We start from the raw sequence: 18,220 nt of genomic DNA, 5'->3' as shown, positions 1-18,220 counted from the left end.
GATTACAGAAGACTGTGACTTCCACCTTGCTAGTGCTCTCTGCTGCCTTATGTGCACTTGTTCTAATGAAGAACGTTGGAAGAGCATATGTGGCAAGGAGCTGAGGGTAGCCACTGGCCAACTGTCAGCAAAGAACTGAGGCTCAACATCCAATAGCCCTGAAGGAATTGAGTCCTGTCAATAACCAAAGAAGTGAACTTGGAAGTAGATTCTAGGTGGTCCATTTTATTGGCATGTAGTGGCTTGTATTCTGTATTTATTCCATATTCTGTATTAATGTGGTATTGGTTTTAACTTCTTTTTCATTTCTACTTTTATTGATTTAAGTCTCCTCCCTTTTTTTCTTGATGAGTCTGGCTAGAGGTTTATCAATTTTGTTTATCTTTTCAAAGAACCAGATTTTAGTTTCACTGATCTTTTCTATTATTTTCTTTGTTTCGATTTCATTTATTTCTGCTCTGATCTTTATGATTTCTTTCCTTCTACTAACTTTGGGTATTGTTTGTTCTTTTTCCTCTAGTTGGCTTTATGTTTAAGGTTAAGCTGTTTACTTGAGATTTTTCTTGTTTCTGAGGTAAGCTTGTATTGCTTATAAATTTCCCTCTTAGAATTGTTTTTGCTGCATCCCATAGGTTTAAGATCATCACATTTTCATCATCACATTTTACATTTTCATTTGTCTTTAGGTATTTTTTATATTTCCTCTTTGATTTCTTCTATGATCCATTGGTTATTTGGTAGTATATTGCTTACTCTCCACATGTGTGTGTTTTTTGCAGTTTTTTCCTGTTGTTGTTCAATTGCCCAGTCATGTCTGACTCTTTGCAGCCCATGGACTGCAGCATGCCAGGCCTCTCTGCTCCTCACCATCTCCCAAAGTTTGCCCAAGTTCACGTCCATTGTATCAGCGAGGCCATCCAGCCGTTTCATCCTCTGACAGCATCTGCTCCTTCTGCGCTCAATCTTTCCCAGAATCAGGGACTTTTCCAGTGAATCAGCTGTTCACATTCTAATCTCATAGTGCTGTGGTCAGAAAAGATGCTTGATATGATTCAATTTTCTTACATTTACCAAGGCTTGCTTTGTGGCTCAGCACGTGATCTATCCTGGCAAATGTTCCATGTGCACTGAAAAGAATGTGTATTTTGCTGCTTTTGAATAGAACTCTCTCTCTCTCTCTCTCTCTCTGTGTCTGTCTATCTGTCTCTTGAGATACAGACAGACACACACATAGAGATATGATGATATATATATATATATACACATACACACCCACACACACACACATATACACATATGTATCAGTTAAGTCCAGCTGGTCTAATATATCATTTAAGGCTGTGTCTTGGCCTTCTGGTGGGCAAAGTCATGCTGAGGGGTTTATCTAGACATGGCTATGGGTTCAGGAAGTCTTTAGGTATCCAGTCTGCTGATTGAGGGGGCTATATTCCCACCTTATTGGTTGCTTGACCTGAGGTATCACACACTGTTGCCTATAGGCTTTTGGGTGGGGCTAGGTCTTGGTGCTAATGATCCAAGAAAGATGTCTGCTTACATTTAGAGTTCAAGTAGATGAACCCTTCCCAATATTTTTCCACCTTGCTTTTCTGATTCCAGAGAGAGACATAGCTGCCCTCTACTTCCCCATGAGATCCTCCAAGACCAACAGGTAGGTCTGAGCCAGGTTCCTATGAAGTCACTGCTTTTGCTCTGTGTCCTGGTGTACATGAGACCTTGGTGTGCCCTCCAAGAAAGGAGTCTCTGTTTCACTGGTTCTGTGGATTTCCTGTGATCAAGCCCTGCTGGCCTTCAAAGCCAAATGCTCTGGGGTCGCCTCTTCCTGATGGCAGACCCCAAGGCTGGGGAGCCTGACATGGAGCTCAGAACTCTCACTCCTGTGGGAGAATTGTGAAATATAATTATTCTCCAGTTTGTGAGTCACTGTCCCAGGGGATACGGGATTTAATTATACTGTGAGTGTGCCCCTCCTACTGTCTCACTGTGGTTTCTTCTTTGTCTTTGGGTGTAGTGTATCTTTGTTGGTAGTTTTTTTTAATCAATGGTTCAGCAATTATTTGTTGATTTTCATATCCACATAGCAGGAGGTGAGCTCACGATCCTTCTACTCTGTTATATTGTCCCAGATTCTTTTAAGGCATTTTCAACTTACAATGGATTTATTGCAGTATAACCCCTTAGTAAATTGAGAAAGAAATATTTTTCTTTGGTCATCACTGAGTCACATGGACTCACCTATCTAGGTGGGCTGGAAAATTCAGTCTCTGGTTGGGCAGCCACTTGATAGTTATAATCAACATTGGAAGGAGCGGTTTGGTGGAGAGATAGTGGTTCTCAGCATGCCTCTAAACCTGCTTTTTCTCAGTTATATGACATGATAAACGTTGTCCTCCCTTTTTGCATGAAATGTGTTGCCCACATGGTTAGCTCCCTCTCATTGTATAAATCCCAGTTTAAATGACATTTCTTTTCTTTGGACAGGACTTCCCGAGTGTGCTACATAAAATAGGCTTACCTCTACAGTATTTTCGGAGAAGGCAATGGCACCCCACTCCATTACTCTTGCCTGGAAAATCCCATGGATGGAGGAGCCTGGTAGGCTGCAGTCTGTGGGGTCACTAAGAGTCAGACACGACTGAGCGACTTCACTTTCACTTTTCACTTTCATGCATTGGAGAAGGAAATGGCAACCCACTCCAGTGTTTTTGCCTGGAGAATCCCAGGGACAGGGGAGCCTGCTGGGCTGCCATCTATGGGATCGCACAGAGTCGGACACGACTGAAGTGACTTAGCATCAGCAGCAGCTACAGTATTTTAAACTGCAGCCCTTTATTTATTTCCGTTGTAACATTTATTACAAATTGTGATTACCTTATAAGTCATTGTTTTTCACTCTCTCCACTGCTCAAGTGTAAGCTCCAGGAAGTCAGGACTGTTCATCATTATATTCTTGCATCTAGCCCAGCATCTGGCACTGTTGTGAAATAAATGAATAAACAGCTGTTTTTTAAGAGTTAGGTTACACACTTCCTGGGAATTAACTGACATAACTGTATAAAAAGTATTCTTCTCCCAGTACCTCTCAGTAAAACACCTTGACAAACTGTTAGGGGTTGAAGGTAGGGGCTCAAAGAAACCAAGAGAACCAATGTGCTCTGTATGAGGCAAACTGGAATTTGGAATTTTACTCCTGGGATGAGGATAAAAGAGCAGAGCAGCAGGTTAAAAGGGAGAGGAAGACCAGTAAGCCAGTGAGGCATGAAGAACTTGGATGTTTTTGGGAGAATGATGCAGATGCAGAGAAATTCTGTTGCAGGACTACCATGAATGGGAAAATGTTTACTGTGAATAGTTGGGATCCATAAGTGCCATGACCTATTTTTAGTAGGATCTATTGTCTTCACATACACTTTATGTGAGTGTGTGTATGTGTATGCATATACAGATGCATAGGGTCATTCAAAACTAAGAATAGGCTACCTTGTATACTTTTTAAGGCACTGAAGGATGGAACCAGCAGGTACAGAAGTGCAAATCCAAAAGTCAGAGGTCACCTTGAGAATTAAAATCTAAAGAATTTACCAAGATCTTTTCAGAATTCCCATGGGATGTGAAATAGCTTAAATTTTCCACACTAGATTTTGAGTCTCAGGAATGCCAGCTGATACATTTCTCACCAGCCTTCTGATTTTCTACTGTTGTAGTCTTTATCACCATCATGTAGATGCCTAAGTGGGGTGGTTCCTGCCAGCCCCACTTGAATGTAAGATCCCACTAGTTCTGGCCAGTGGAACATTCATGGAAGTTATATATTCTACATCGAGATTGATACATGAAAAATCTCCCTGCATTCTTCTACTTTTCTCTTTTGCATTTGTCATCCAGGTATTCAAGTCTAAGGTGATCTCAGAAGCTGTATATTGAAGATGGCAGAGTCTCTGTGAGCCCCGGTCCTGGAAGTCACATGTTCCAGAGAACTTCAGGTACAGGTGAGAAGATCTCTCCATGGGGAATAAGAAAAGCAAATACTAAATCATCACTTATATATGCCTTATAGACTATATACACCTTATGTACTCATGGGAGATAAGGGAACAGTCATATAGAGAACATAGTCGAGCTTTTGGCCAATAGTGCCCTAAGAGCCTTTGGAACCAGAGGGGCTTACTTATTTACTGTCTTGTCCACAAATGGGTTAGCTCATTTTGAGTGAACTATTTCCAGTGGTCTGTTAAAAAATAACTCAATTGGTGGGCAGTTCTCTCTGCATGGATTCACCATCCCTTCTCTGGGAGGTTGTTAGAGTCTACCCAGCATCTTTTATAGAGAGCACTGAGATAAGGAAATGAAGTGGGTTTTTGTGCCGCCAGAGTAAACTTCTTGCAGAGTCCTGGGATGAGGAAAGGATGGCAGCAATTGTTAGCCATTGTCTTTTCCCCTCAAGTCTTTGCAGAGGACAGTGAAGTCAGCAAGGTTTTCTCAGTTTCAATTCATCTACGGCCAGAATAGGGAAATGCCACACAACTCTAGAATGCAGTAAGAGTATATCTTCAGTACAGAAGTAGTGGTTTATCAACACAGACATCAAGGTGAACAACACAGGAGTAACTTCCTGAGAGTCCTAGGACCCAATAGACTTTGTCTTTTTCATAGAAAATCTTCATGCCTTTGGAGAAAGGATCCTATTTAACTTTTTCTCTTGAAATGTAAACATTGAAGAGAGATCTATGCCATATCCTCTCCCTGTTAAATAAAGCACCTTGGAGGAAATGTGGCAGAATCCTGGTTTGAGAACATCTTTTTGGAAGCTGAAATTGTGATTTAAAGTCAAGAGAAAGAAATAGTTCTTCTCCAACTTCAGTTTGGGGAAAGCATTTGTCTTCATCACTCTCATCTAGACTCTCAGTTTGTGCTTAGGAAAGACAGATGTGTCCTGCAGGTCTTTCCTCCCTCATGTGAAAAAGGGAGCAGTGCATCATATTTGGCTTGTGAACAAACAGAGAATATCAGCTTCCATTTCACAAATACATCCATTCACTTGGAGGAGTGTTTTCCTCTGGCTGAGGGAGCAGAATGCCCATTACAGTGTATTCTGTGTGTCCCCAGGCTTTAATATATCTCAGAGCAGCTCTCCTCAGCATTCCACATTATAAAATCAATCTCTATTTAAGTAAGAGGAGGATATTTATTTCTTAATTTTTTAATAATGTATTTTGTGATTTGTTAGAGCTTCAGTGTTGTATTATTTATTTATCGTGCCTATAGGGCGCATTGCTGCTTGGTAATAGAGGAGCTAGGGAAACTTGAGACCTAAGCAGAAATGAGTTCAATAATATTGCTACACTCTAGGACTTTATCCAAAATTAACAAAAGAACAAAAGTGCAAGGCAATGATAACCCAACTGACAGCATTTTCAGAGAGTGTTTGTGAAAGAATAGTGACGGGGATTTTATAAGAATGGCAGACAAGGGAAAGTGACAAATGGATGGGTTTTTTTTTTTTTTAAATCAGAACCATTTCATAAACCTCATAAAACTGGATTTACTATGTTCCTGGTATGTGTGCATATGTCTGTCTCTATGTTTTTATTTAATGCTTTAATAAGGTAAAAGCTATCTAAGGACTTGATCGAACTTAGACATTTTCCCCCATCCTCTTGCAAATCATATAGGCAAAAATGGTGACGAATGTAGCTGGGACAAAGATACCTTCACTTTGATTCCAAGGCCTGCTGACTGTTGAAAAGAAGGGAGAGCTCCACACGGAAAAAGGGGTACAGTTTTTTTTATTCTTATTGTTCATTAAATAGCATAAAAATGTGCTTATTAATTTTTGTCCCCCAAACTTAAAGTAATAGGAAGTAATTCTCTACTTTCTTGAAAATTTCCTTGAAAATTCTCTAATTACATAGAAATGATGTCATAAAAATTGGTAACATTTAGATAAAAATCAGGGGTAAATTGACATGTTTAACTCAAAAGATTTCTACACCTAAGACATTACTCAAATTCTGTTACTAGTGATATGATACTAATTAGAGCCAATGCCCTCCAATGACTTAGGTTTCTTTAACTCTTATTAATCTTGATGGGCATTTCAGGAAAATTATATCATGCCGATGACACCATTTGACATTAAGCAATAAATAAAGGCAGCAAAGGACACTTGCTCTTGGTGGAAGGATGCCATCTTTAGTCAGCCAGGCAGTCAGCCAGTCTGTCAACAATGTTTATTGAGTGCCTAATGAGAGAGGGTGCCATGAGACAGAGAGGAGACAGGGGCTCTGGCCTTGAGGGGCAGCCAGGACAATGATGGAGACAGAGGAGAGGCAGAGACATGCCCACAGAAAGCTGGAGAAGCAGTGTCTCACTGAGCGGAGCACGAGGGCCATCCAGGGGTGGGCACGGCGCCTTTGCTGAAGCCCGATGGCAGAGGAACCCTTGCTAGTCTGTGAGTATCAGTGAGCTTATCGGGTACTCATGCAGTCCTCCGAGGGAAGTGGTTTCAATTTCTCCAAGTCTCAGTTTCCTCAACTGTAAAATAAACTCAAGTGAGCAGTCAAGGTGCGGCAAAGCCAGAGTGGGTGCAGTTTGTCCCACCCTGCTGGAGCTCGGGGCCCTGAAGCCTGATAGGGGAGGCGGGAACGAGAGAACAGCCTTAGCTACATATGTTTGAGGCTCCTCACCTTTTCCTCTCCCCCCTGTTTTTTTAAAGTCAGGCTCCTAATGACGGGCAGAACTATGAAATTCCTATTTTTCAGATTTGGCTGAGGAGATGACAAAAGAATCCATGTGCACATTTGGTTCTAGCACATGTTCAGTCCTGTCATATTTGTGTGATTTGTGCGGAAGCAAATTTATGGCTGCATGCTTGTGTGATCTAGTAAGTTCTCAGCAGCATAGCAGGGCAGAGCCTGCGGATTCTCCCTTCTGTTTTCTTTCGAGGTGCAGTTCGGGGGTCCTTCTTTTTAGTAGGCTACAAATCTTCATTCACTTCCTGTTTGTCCTGGAGCTGGAACCGATGGAGGGAGGGCAGAGCAAACTTGGTCTGCGTTGTCTTGTTGTAGAGAAGGTTCTTCCCATAAGCTCTCTGTAACCCCATTCTTGGGGCCCTGGAGATCACAGCACAGAAGAGAGATTAATTGGCCTTTGGGGCTAGACGAGATCCATAAAGACTTTGGTTGTAGCCCTAAGAAGATATAGAGACTGGTTAAAGTAATATAAGTCCTTCATTAATAAGCTGGCTTTTCAATATTGACAAAAGCGTGAAAAGTTTGGTTTTTCTTTCTTTTTCATTCTTTGGAAGAGATAGAGTTGGAACAGAATGACTGTGTTCGAATCAGACTCAGCCTTAGGAAGCCAAGTCATGGCTCACATGTATGGGCCCTTCCCATCCAAACTTGGATATGACATAACCACATCTGCCTGCTGGAAGACTTGAATATGGGCTATACTTATTTTCTGTTTCCACATAGAGTGTTTCCAAATAAATTCCTTACAAATGAAATAGGCTTACATATCGGTATGATTAGGACATCCATTCATTTAACAAACCCATGTGGATCATCTGCCCTGGGTCAAATAGAACACTAGGTCCTAGGAGTTTGGAAAAGGCTGTCCTGCCCATGTACTTAGGGAGCTCCATCGCAATAGGGAGGAGCCGGTGTAGAGAACAGCGTAGAACAGAGCATGATACCCATGGACCATAGATGCATCGGGGAGCTACCAGGGCTCAGGAGGGCAGAGGAGGACATGTTTTGTGGTACACATGTACACTATTACTCTAGAACATTGTGATGCAGAGTGAATGATTTATTTCATGGCTTGGAGGCCTGTGGAAAGTCTCATTCCAGTTTACGACTGTGCGGTCTCACGCATTAGAGGACAGGACAGGTGCTGTGCAGCTGCTGCCGCTGATGTATGGAAGTGGGATGGGACAGGGCTGGAGGAGCGAGAGATGTAGGTGCTCAAAGGCTGATTGTCCATTTCCCCCCTTTCTCATTGCAGGCCTTCCAACTGTAAGTGCAGAAACATTCTTTGGTTTCACAGTGTGTGGACACAGAACGTCAGCCTGACAATCTGAATATTGAAAGTTTGCTGTGGTCACAGCAAGACAGGCAGGTAGGCCATCTATCAGGATCATGAGTGGGTAATCCAAAGGGAGTGGGTGAGTATGTCAACTTCTGAGGATGAAGTGAATTTTGATCCACTGAATTATGATTTTAATGGATTAGGAAATTTGGCTCATTATAATAGCCTGCTCCAGTATTCTTGCCTGGAAGATTCCATGAACAGAGAAACCTGGCAGACTACAGTCTATGGGGTTGCAGAGAGTAGGACATAACTGAGCAACTGAATCTGCACACATGCATAATAGCCCTATGAAGAAGATAAAGGTATATTATTATTTTGAAGTGAAAAATAGAACCTAAACCAAATCAAACCAGAGTTTTTTGAAAACAGAGTATCACTAGAGGTAAAGGTAAGCAAAACAAAAGAAGAAACAGCAGACGATCTCAAGTTTGTTTTTGTTTCTATCCTTTTTATAATGGAAAATTTCAAACACAATCAGAAATCAGAACTAGTAAAAACTCATGTACTCATCACCCAGCTTCAGTAGTTTCATGAGTTCATGCCCAATCTTGTCTCATTTATAACACCCCATCCCCCAACTCCACACCACTCCCACCAGTCCCAGGGATTAGGATGGTACTGTTGACTGTCAGCTTAGGACCAGGCACATCAAATAAAAAGAGTGGTGAGCAAGGAAAGAGTTGCACCAATTGTGCTGTTTTGCCAGGCGGTGCCAAGTGAACCAGTGACATCTGTGTCCCCGTGTTTGTTTGTTCTTTTGCCTGCTTCCGAGCTTTCCAATTCTTTCCAGTACCAGGGAGTAGGGAACAAGTTGTGTGGGTATTTTCTGCCCTAATAAAGGACTGTGTATATGGACAGAAGATGGCAGGGAAGGAGAGAGGATAGAAAGAGGAAGGTAGGACTGAGGGGCAGAGCACAAAAGATTAAGCTTGCAAGTGGCCAACCCCGCTGTTGGAAGATTGGGAGAACTCACTGCACTCCCCAGCTCTTCCTCCAGCTTTTCTTCCCTCCATCCTCTGGGTGAATGGGCCAAACTATTGCCAGTTCCTTAGTAGTCTTCAGCCTCTCTTGAGCCCAGGTTTCTTCAGATGCGGCCACTCAGTCTTGAATGCTACCCCTTCCCTTTTATACCATCTCCATCATGAGGTCCCCTTGTGTCCCAGGTCTGGGTGGCGTGCCCTTCTGGTATCCTCCCCAGCGTCCTGCATGCATGCTGTTGGAGCAGTCCTTGTGTTGTATTAACTCCCTGTTCAGTCACTTGTCTTCCCCAACAGACTGTGGGCTCCATAGGGACAGGCTTGTGATGGCTTTGTTGTGTATTCCCATGTATACTGAGTGCCCAGCATGCAGTAGATGTTTGGCGTAATTTTACTGAATGCATTGAAAAAAGCTGAAAACAAAATATGTAGGATATGCAAAGATGCATATCCAAGAATAGGGGAATGACTCAGGGCTCCCTTTGTGGTAATTAGACAAAAGGTGACTCTCTTTTTGAGAAAAAATGCCACTTCCAAGGTAGGGCACCCTGTGTGTGAGCTGATTCAGTCTTTACTGGCCCCTCCATTAGGTATCCTCATGCAGGGAGCAACCTGCCCAACCACGAGCAGCAAATCTGGGGGTGTCTTTGTATCAGTGGTTCTCTACTCTGATTACGTATTAGAAAAACCTGGTTGCTCTTTGAAGCTATCCTTGTCCAAGCCCCAACCTCAGAGATTCAGATTTAATTGATCCTGGGGCACTGGTTTATCAGTTTATTTTTAATACCCCCCTTCCCCCCCAAGTATTACAGCCTGGGCTGAGAACTATAGCTTTGGACTTAACCATTATTCTCAAACTAGGCTGTATTACAGGTGTGGATTTGCACTGTATACACGTGTATCAACATGCTGATGGGTCCACATTCCAAATGAAATGCTAAAGCCAATACCTACCACTGGCACTTCTAGATTAACTTCCAAGAACTGTTGCCTTTAACACCTATCTCCAAATGCTCAGGTAGGTGCCCCACCCCCACCCCAAACTGTCTTGCATCAAGGAGGAAGCTAAGAGGCAGCTTAACCTCTACCCAGAAATGCAACTCAAGATTGTGAGAGCAAGAGTTCCAAAGTAGCTCCTGCTCACACCTGGTTGTGCAACCTTGAAAATTCCCTGCTTCAGTTACCTTGGTTATAAAATTAAACTAATGGTATGGACCTACTTGCCAGAAATGTCATAAGATTTAATGAGCAAATAATTGTAAAGTGCTCTATAAATATAAATTGTTGTGCAACTGCTAAATAATTTCATTGTGTAAAATTCCATAGAAATCTATCCTGTTCTTTTCATTTTTTTAATCACTATTTATTTGATTTATGCATGCAAGACAGCATTTGCTAAAAACCCTTTCTCACACGGGTATTCTCTTTGATTTATTCTCTTTCATTCCGCCAGCACACAGCCTGACACATGTATAAAGGATTTGCAAGAAAAATCACTTAATGCATAGCATTTCCTTTGTTGTGACTGTCTTATCATGAACTGTTATAGTTGTCACTTATTCTCAGAATTGTTTGTCTAGTTTTTGCTCAGGCTTATAAATACTCACCTTGGACATGGTTTATAGACAGTGTAGGGAAAACAAATACATATGCTGGAATAGTCAACTTAGATTTATTCTTACTTAAGGAAAAAAAGGCTTAAAGTTTTAACATGTGCTTGATAAGCTATAATTCACCCTGAAAGATGGAAGCGGTTTGTATTTACTCTCCTGGGTAAGCTCAACATTTAAAGTTTCAACTCCTTTCTATACCTCTTCAGTAGGTTATGTCTTTCCCGGAAGAACTGAACTCAAAGCACAATTTCCAAGAATGCTATTGCCAGAGGACTGGGGACTTTTAAGCAACTATAAACTGTAGAGGAGTGGAACATGAGGGACTCAAGAATTTGAGTGTTTGTGAAGTATTGTGAACAGTCCAGTTCAGTCACTCGGTCGTGTCCAACTCTTTGAGACCCCATGGACTGCAGCACACCAGGCCTCCCTGTGCATCACCATCTCCTGGAGTTTACTCATACTCATGTCCATTGAGTCAGTGATGCCATCCAACCATCTCATCCTCTGTCATTCCTTCATCCCTTCTCCTCCTGCCTCCAATCTTTCCCAGCATCAGTGTCTTTTCAAATGAGTCAGCTCTTCACATCAGGCGGCCAAAGTATTGGAGTTTCAGCTTCAGCATCAGTCCTTCCAATGAATATTTAGGACTGATCTTCTTTAGGATGGACTGGTTGGATCTCCTTGCTGTCCACGGGACTCTCAAGGGTCTTCTCTAACACCACAGTTCAAAAGCATAAATTCTTTAGTGATCGTGAACAGACTTGACTACTAATGTACCTGATGTGTGTCAGAATGCCAGCCCTTTGAAAATGTGGGAAGTATAAAGTTTGCCCCAGTCATGCTAAATCTCCTGACATCAACCTCCATTCCCAGAACATTACCTTTCCTATTCTAGAAGAAAGCCATCCAGTTTCACCAGGCAGTAGTCTTGAGTGTGCTCTTCAGAAAAGGGCAGAGCCTGGCAGGAAGTACCTTTCCTCACATGTCACTAGAGATGCTGTGTGCTATGGTTTGGAGTCACAGGACCCAGCTTTTTTTTTCGCACTCTGAGGTAACTCATTTCATTTTTTTAAGCCTCAGTTTCCTAATCTGTAAGATGAAGACAGAAGTACCCAAAAGGATTATTGTAGGGACAAATGACATGGTCCACATGAGATGTTCAGTACACTGTTAAAAATTCTTGAAAGGTCTGCTGAATCTGAATTATAAAATGTCCAGATCCTAATGCACAGAAAAAAAGCTACACTAAAAATGAGAGAGAGGAAGGAAAGGAAAACCCCAGCCTTTGGTTTCAGAAGACATGTAAACCTTCCCTGCCATTAATTGGCGGTGTGACCTTAGGCAAGTCACTTCTCCCACCCAGTGTTCCCCACTGCAGAATGAAGATAATGGTGTCCATCTCACAGAGTATTAGGATTACTATTAAATAAAATAACACAAGTGAGTCCTTGGAGAAATGGAAGGGTTGATAGAGTTGTTGACAATGCTTTTCATTGCCTTGTTTTTAGGAAACTCTTCAATAAATAGTCTTTTAAGCAATGATAGATTTGAGACTTAAAAATATTGGTATCTCAAATACAAAGGGCCATAAGAGACTACTACAAGCCATTATATGACTATAAAATGGACAACCTAGAAGAACTGGACAAATTCTTAGAAAGATATAGCTTTCAAAGACTGAACCAAGAAGAAATAGAAAATATGAACAGACCAATCAAAAGTACTGAAACTTAAACTGTGATTAAAAATCTTCCAACAAAGTCCAAAAGCAGATGGCTTCACAAGGTGAAGCCTATCAAACATTTAGAGAAGAGTCAAAACCAGTCTTTGTGAAATTCTCCAAAGAACTGCACAGGAAGGAAAAAAAACTGTCATAAGATTTAATAAGCAGATAATTGTAAAGTGCTCTATAAATAAAAATTGTTGTGCAATTGCTAAATAATTCATTCTATGAGACCATCATCACCCTGGTACCAAAATCAGACAAAGATACTACAAAAAAAGAAAACTTTCTTTGTAGTATCTTTGCCCTGATATTACAGGACAATATCACTGATGAACACAGACATAAAAATCCTCAACAGAATACTAGCAAATTGAATCTATTAGCAAACAATATAATAAAAGGATCAAATACTATGATAACGTGGGATTTTCCCCAGGGATGCAAGAATTCTTAAATATCCACAAATCAGTGTGATACACCACATCAACAAACTGAAAGATAAAAACCATATGATCATCTCAAAAGATGCAGAAAAAGATATATTGACAAAATTCAACTCCTATTTATGACAACAAATTTTCCGGAAAATGCACATAGAGGGAACCTACCTCAATATGATGAAGGCTGTATATGAAAAAACCACAGCTAGCATCATCCTCAATGTGAAAAGCTAAAAGCATTTCTTCTTAAATCAGGAAAGAGACAAGGATGTCCAATCTCACCAGTTTCATTCAACATAGTTGGGAAGTCCTAGCCATGGCAAACAGAGAAAAAAAAGTAATCCCAATTGGAAATAAAGAAGGAAGACTGTTGCTACTTGCAGATGACATGATACTATACACAGAAAATCCCAAAGATGCTACCAGAAAACTACTAGAGTTCATCAGTTAATTCAGTAAAATTATACACTGAAATTTCTTACATTTCTATACACTGAAACCAAAAGATCAGATATTAAGGCAACAGTCCCAATTACCATTGCATCAAAAAGCATAAAATATCTGGGAATAAACCTAGCTAAGGATATGAAAGACCTGTATTCTGAAAACTATAAGAATTAGATGAAAGAACTTGAAGATGACACAAATAGAAAGATTTACCATGTTCTTGGACTGGACGAATCAATGTTGTCAGAATGACTATACTACCCAAAGTAATCTACAGATTCAAATCAATCCCTATCAAATTACCAATGGCATTTTTTCACAGAATTAGAAAAAGAGAAAAAAATATTGTATGGAAACACAAAACACCCCAAAGAACCAAAGCAATACCAAGAGAGAAAAATGAAGTCGGACGAATCAGACTCCCTGACTTCAGACTATACTGCAGTCATCAAAATAGTATGGTACAAAAACAGAACTATACATCAGTGAAACAGGACAGAAAGCTAAGAAATAACTCCCATGCACCTGTGACCACCTTGTTCGATCACTAATTTGTGTCCAACTCTTTGCAACCCAGTGAACTGCAGCACTCCAGGCTTCTCTGTCCATCACTATCTCCAGAGTTCGCTCAGACTCATTTCCATTGAGTCAAAGATGCTATCCAACCATCTCATCCTCTGTTGACCCCTTTGCTTCCTGCCATCAATCTCTCCCAGCATCAGGGTCTTTTCTAATGAATCAGCTCTTTGCAACAGGTGGCCAAAGGATTGGAGCTTCAGCTTTAGCATCAGTCCTTCCTATGAATATTCAAGGTTGATTTCCTTTAGGATTGACTGGTTGGATCTCCTTGCTGTCCAAGGGACTCTCAAGAGCCTTCTCCAGTACCACATTTCAAAAGCATCAATTCTTTGGCACTCAACCTTTTTTATGGTTCAACTCTCACATCTGTAGAGACTACTGGAAAAACCATAGCTTTATCTATATGGAGTTTTGTCAGCAACATGATGTATCTGCTTTTTAATATGCTGTCTAGGTTTGTTATAGCTTTTCTTCCAAGGAGCAAGCATTTTTTAATTTTATGGCTGCAGTCACTGTCTGCAGTGATTTTGGAGCCTATGAAAATAAAATATCTGTCACTGCTTCCACTTTTTCCCCATCTATTTGACATGAAGTGATGGAATCAGATGCCATGATCTTAGTTTTTTAAGTGTTGAATTTTAAGTCAGCTTTTTCACTCTCCTCTTTTTTACCCTCATCAAGAGGCTCTTTAGTTCCTCTTTGCTTTCTGCCATTAGAGTGGAGTCATCTGCATATCTGAGGTTCTTGATATTTCACCCAGCAATCTTGATTCCAGATTGTGAGTCATCCAGCCCAGCATTTCGCATAATGCGTTGGCCACAGAACTGGAAAAGGTCAGTTTTCATTCCAGTCCCAAAGAAAGTCAGTGCCAAAGAATGTTCAAACCACCACACAATTGTACTCATCTCACAAGCTAGCAAAGCAATGCTCAAAATTCTCTAAGCTAGGCTTCAGCTGTGTATGAACCAAGACCTTCCAGATGTACAAGTTGGATTTAGGAAAGGCAGAGGAACCAGAGATCAAATTGCCAACATTTGTTGGATCATAGAAAAAGCAAGAGAATTCCAGAAAAACATCTACTTTTGCTTCATTGACTACACTAAAGCCTATGTGTGGATCACAACAAACTGTGGAAAATTCTTAAAGAGATGAGAATATCAGACCACCTTACTTGCCTCCTGAGAAACCTATAGACAGGTCAAGAAGCAACCGTTATAACCAGATATCAAACAATGGACTGATTCCTAATTGGGAAAGGAACATGTCAAAGCTGTATATTGTCACCCCGCTTATTTAACTTATATGCAGAGTACATCATGTGAAATGCCAGGCTAGATGAAGTACAGGCTAGAATCAAGATTGCAGGGAGAAATATCAATAACTTCAGATATACAGATGACATCACCCTTATGACAGAAAGAGAAGAGGAACTAAAGAGTCTCTTGATGAAGGTGAAAAAAGAGAATGAAAAAGCTGGCTTAAAATTCAACATTAAAAAAACTAAGATCATAGTATCTGGTCCCATCACTTCATGGCAAAATAGATGGGGAAACAATGGAAACAGTGACAGGCTTTCTTTTCTTGGGCTCCAAAATCACTGTAGATGGTGACTGTAGCCATGAAATTAAAAGATGCTTGCTCCTTGGAAGAAGAGCTATGACAAACCTAGACTGCATATTAAAAAGCAGAGACATTACTTACTGACAAAGGTCCATCTAATCAAAGGTATGGTTTTTGCAGTAGTCATGTATGGATGTGTAAGTTGGACCATAAAGAAGGCTCAGTGCTGAAGAATTGATGCTTTTGAACTGTGGTGTTAGAGAAGACTCTTGAGAGTCCCTTGGACAACAAGGAGATCCAACCAATCTATCCTAAAGGAAATCAGTCCTGAATATTCATTGGAAGGACGGATGCTGAAGCTGAAACACCAATACTTTGGTCACCTGATGTGAAGAACTGACTCATTGGAAAAGACCCTGATGCTGGGAAATATTGGAGGCAGGAGGAGAAGGGATGAAGGAATGACAGAGGATGAGATGGTTGGATGGCATCACTAACTTGATGGACATGAGTTTGAGTAAACTCCAGGAGTTGATGAAGGACAGGCAAGTCTGGTGTGCTGCAGTCCATGGGGTCACAGAGTCAGACACAACTGAACAACAACTCTAAGTTAAATAATCAGGGTGACAATATACAACCTTGATGTATTCCTTTTCCAATCAAACAAGTCCATTGTTCTATGTCTGGTTCTAACTGTATCTTCTTTTCCTGCATATAGGCTTCTCAGGAGACTGGTAAGGTAACCTGATATTCCCATCTCAAGCTTTCCACAGTTTGTTGTGAGCCACATAGTCAAAGACTTTAGTGTAGTCAATGAAGCAGAAGTTGATTTTCTAAAAAATTCTCTTGCTTTTTCTATGATCCAATGAATGTTGGCAATTTGATCTCTGGTCATCTATTATATGACAAATAAGGCAAAAATATACAATGGAGAAAAGACAGTTTCTTCAATAAGTGATGCTGGGAAAACTGGACAATTATATGTAAAAGAATGAAATTGGAACATTCAGTAACCATCACAAAAATACATTCAAAAGGGATGAAAGCCCTAAATGTAAGACTAGATATTATAAAACACCTAGAGGCAAACATAGGTAGGACACTCTCTGACATAAATCATAGCAAGATCTTTTTGATCCACCTCCTAGAGTAATGAAAACAAAAATAAACAAATGGTATATAATTAAACTTAAAAGCTTTTCCAGAGCAAATGAAACCATAAGACAAAAAGCCCACAGAATGAGAGAAAATATTTGCAAATGAAGTGAAGTACAAGAGATTAATCTCCAAAATATACAAACAGCTCATGCAGCTCAATATTAAAAAAAACCCCAAGAACCAAATCAAAAAATGGATGGAATATCTAAACAGACATTTCTCCAAAGAGGACAAACAGAGGCCAAAATGCTCATGAAAAGATGCTCAACATCACCAATTATTAGACACATGCAAGTCAAAATTGCAATGAGGTATCATCTCACACCAGTCAGAATAACCATCATCAAAAAACAATCTATAAGCAATAAATGCTGGAGAGGGTGTGGAGAAAATGGTACCCTCCTACTCCATTGGTGAGAATGTAAATTGGACAGACACTATACAGAAGAATATACTGCATAAAAAACTAAAAATAGAGCTACCATATGATCATGAAACCCTACTCTTGGGCATATATCTGGAGAAAACCACAATTCCAAAAGATACATGCACCCCATTGTTAATTGCAGCACTATTTACAATAGCTAAGACATGGAAGCAACCTAAATGTCCATCAACAAGGGAATGGATAAGGTTATGGGACATACCTACAATGGAATATTACTCAACTATTAAAAAGAATGAAATAATGCCATTTGCAACAACATGGAAGGATGTAGAGATTACCATACTAAGTGCAGTTAGGTAGGCAAAGACAAATATCATATGCTATCACACATATGTGGAATCTTAAAAATATTAAAAAAATAATGATATAAATGAACTTATTTACAAAAACAGAAACAGACCCACAGACTTCAAAAACAATTTTATGGTACCAAAGGGGAAATGTGGTGAGGTAGGGTAAATTAGGAGTTTAGGATTTACATACACACACTACTATATATAAAATAGATAAGTTCCTGTAGTATAGCATAGGGAACTGCACTCAATAGTTTGTAATAACCTATATGGAAAAATAATCTGAAAAAGAATGTGTATATATATATATATATAACTGAGTCTGTATACCTGGGAGCTAACACAATATTGTAAATTAACTGTTCTCCAATATAAAATTAAAATTAAATAAAAAATAGCCGTGTCTTTATAGAGCTTGGAAACCCTTTATTGACTCTACAGTGAAAAGACTGTTACCAGTTATTAATACTTTTTTCTCTCAGCTAAGACATTATGCAGCAGCACTGATTAAGGCCCTGCAAGCCACTTGCAAAACTTTCCTCTCATAGCATGTTAATAGCTTAAGTTTCCTTCATGACTACTAATTTCATGTGACTTCACTGGATGATTACATATTTATGTATTATTTATTATGCAAATCTAGAATTATACATTATTGAAAGCCATATTAACAGTATGTATTATTTATGATGGAACTGTATTAATATATATTATTTCAAGTAACTTTGGGTCGAGCTTTTTTTTCTTCTTGTGGATCACAGTCAGTGGAAGTTAGTATTCCATTTAAGCATCAGTGCAGCTCTCCTTCTGGGGACATTGCCATCAAGTTCCCTATCAGCACAACTTCTGCATAGCCATTGTCTATGA

General features: G+C 40.1%; 3 long non-coding RNA genes across 9 annotated transcripts in view; 1 reads left to right on the top strand and 2 right to left on the bottom strand.

Annotated features, from left to right (window-relative positions):
* Positions 1 to 18,220, top strand: part of LOC110124442 (uncharacterized) — a 240,987-nt gene that overhangs the window by 145,697 nt on the left and 77,070 nt on the right. For 3 of the 4 annotated variants that reach the window (XR_011491248.1, XR_011491247.1, XR_011491250.1), the window contains 3 exons: positions 3,904 to 4,007; positions 5,691 to 5,792; positions 8,026 to 8,139. This is a non-coding gene — a long non-coding RNA (uncharacterized lncRNA). Of the gene's footprint in view, positions 1 to 3,903; positions 4,008 to 5,690; positions 5,793 to 8,025; positions 8,140 to 10,908; positions 13,043 to 18,220 lie in introns of those variants that run through there. The other variant, XR_011491249.1, reaches the window with a different exon arrangement.
* The window catches only part of LOC110124441 (uncharacterized), a 233,423-nt gene continuing 220,988 nt past the window's right edge, over positions 5,786 to 18,220 (bottom strand). For all 4 annotated transcript variants that reach the window (XR_011491245.1, XR_011491244.1, XR_011491246.1 and 1 more), the window contains one exon: positions 5,786 to 7,130. This is a non-coding gene — a long non-coding RNA (uncharacterized lncRNA). The remainder of the gene's footprint in view (positions 7,131 to 18,220) is intronic.
* LOC139038272 (uncharacterized) lies at positions 10,452 to 17,658 on the bottom strand. Its single transcript, XR_011491251.1, has 2 exons — positions 13,037 to 17,658; positions 10,452 to 11,791 (listed from the first exon to the last, which is right to left on the bottom strand). It is a non-coding gene; the product is annotated as an uncharacterized lncRNA (long non-coding RNA).

Source organism: Odocoileus virginianus, chromosome 14, assembly GCF_023699985.2.
Source record: "Odocoileus virginianus isolate 20LAN1187 ecotype Illinois chromosome 14, Ovbor_1.2, whole genome shotgun sequence".
Taxonomy (NCBI): domain Eukaryota; kingdom Metazoa; phylum Chordata; class Mammalia; order Artiodactyla; family Cervidae; genus Odocoileus; species Odocoileus virginianus.
The sequence above is the reverse complement of the archived record's forward strand: the minus strand, read 5'-3'. Positions and strand labels throughout refer to the sequence as shown.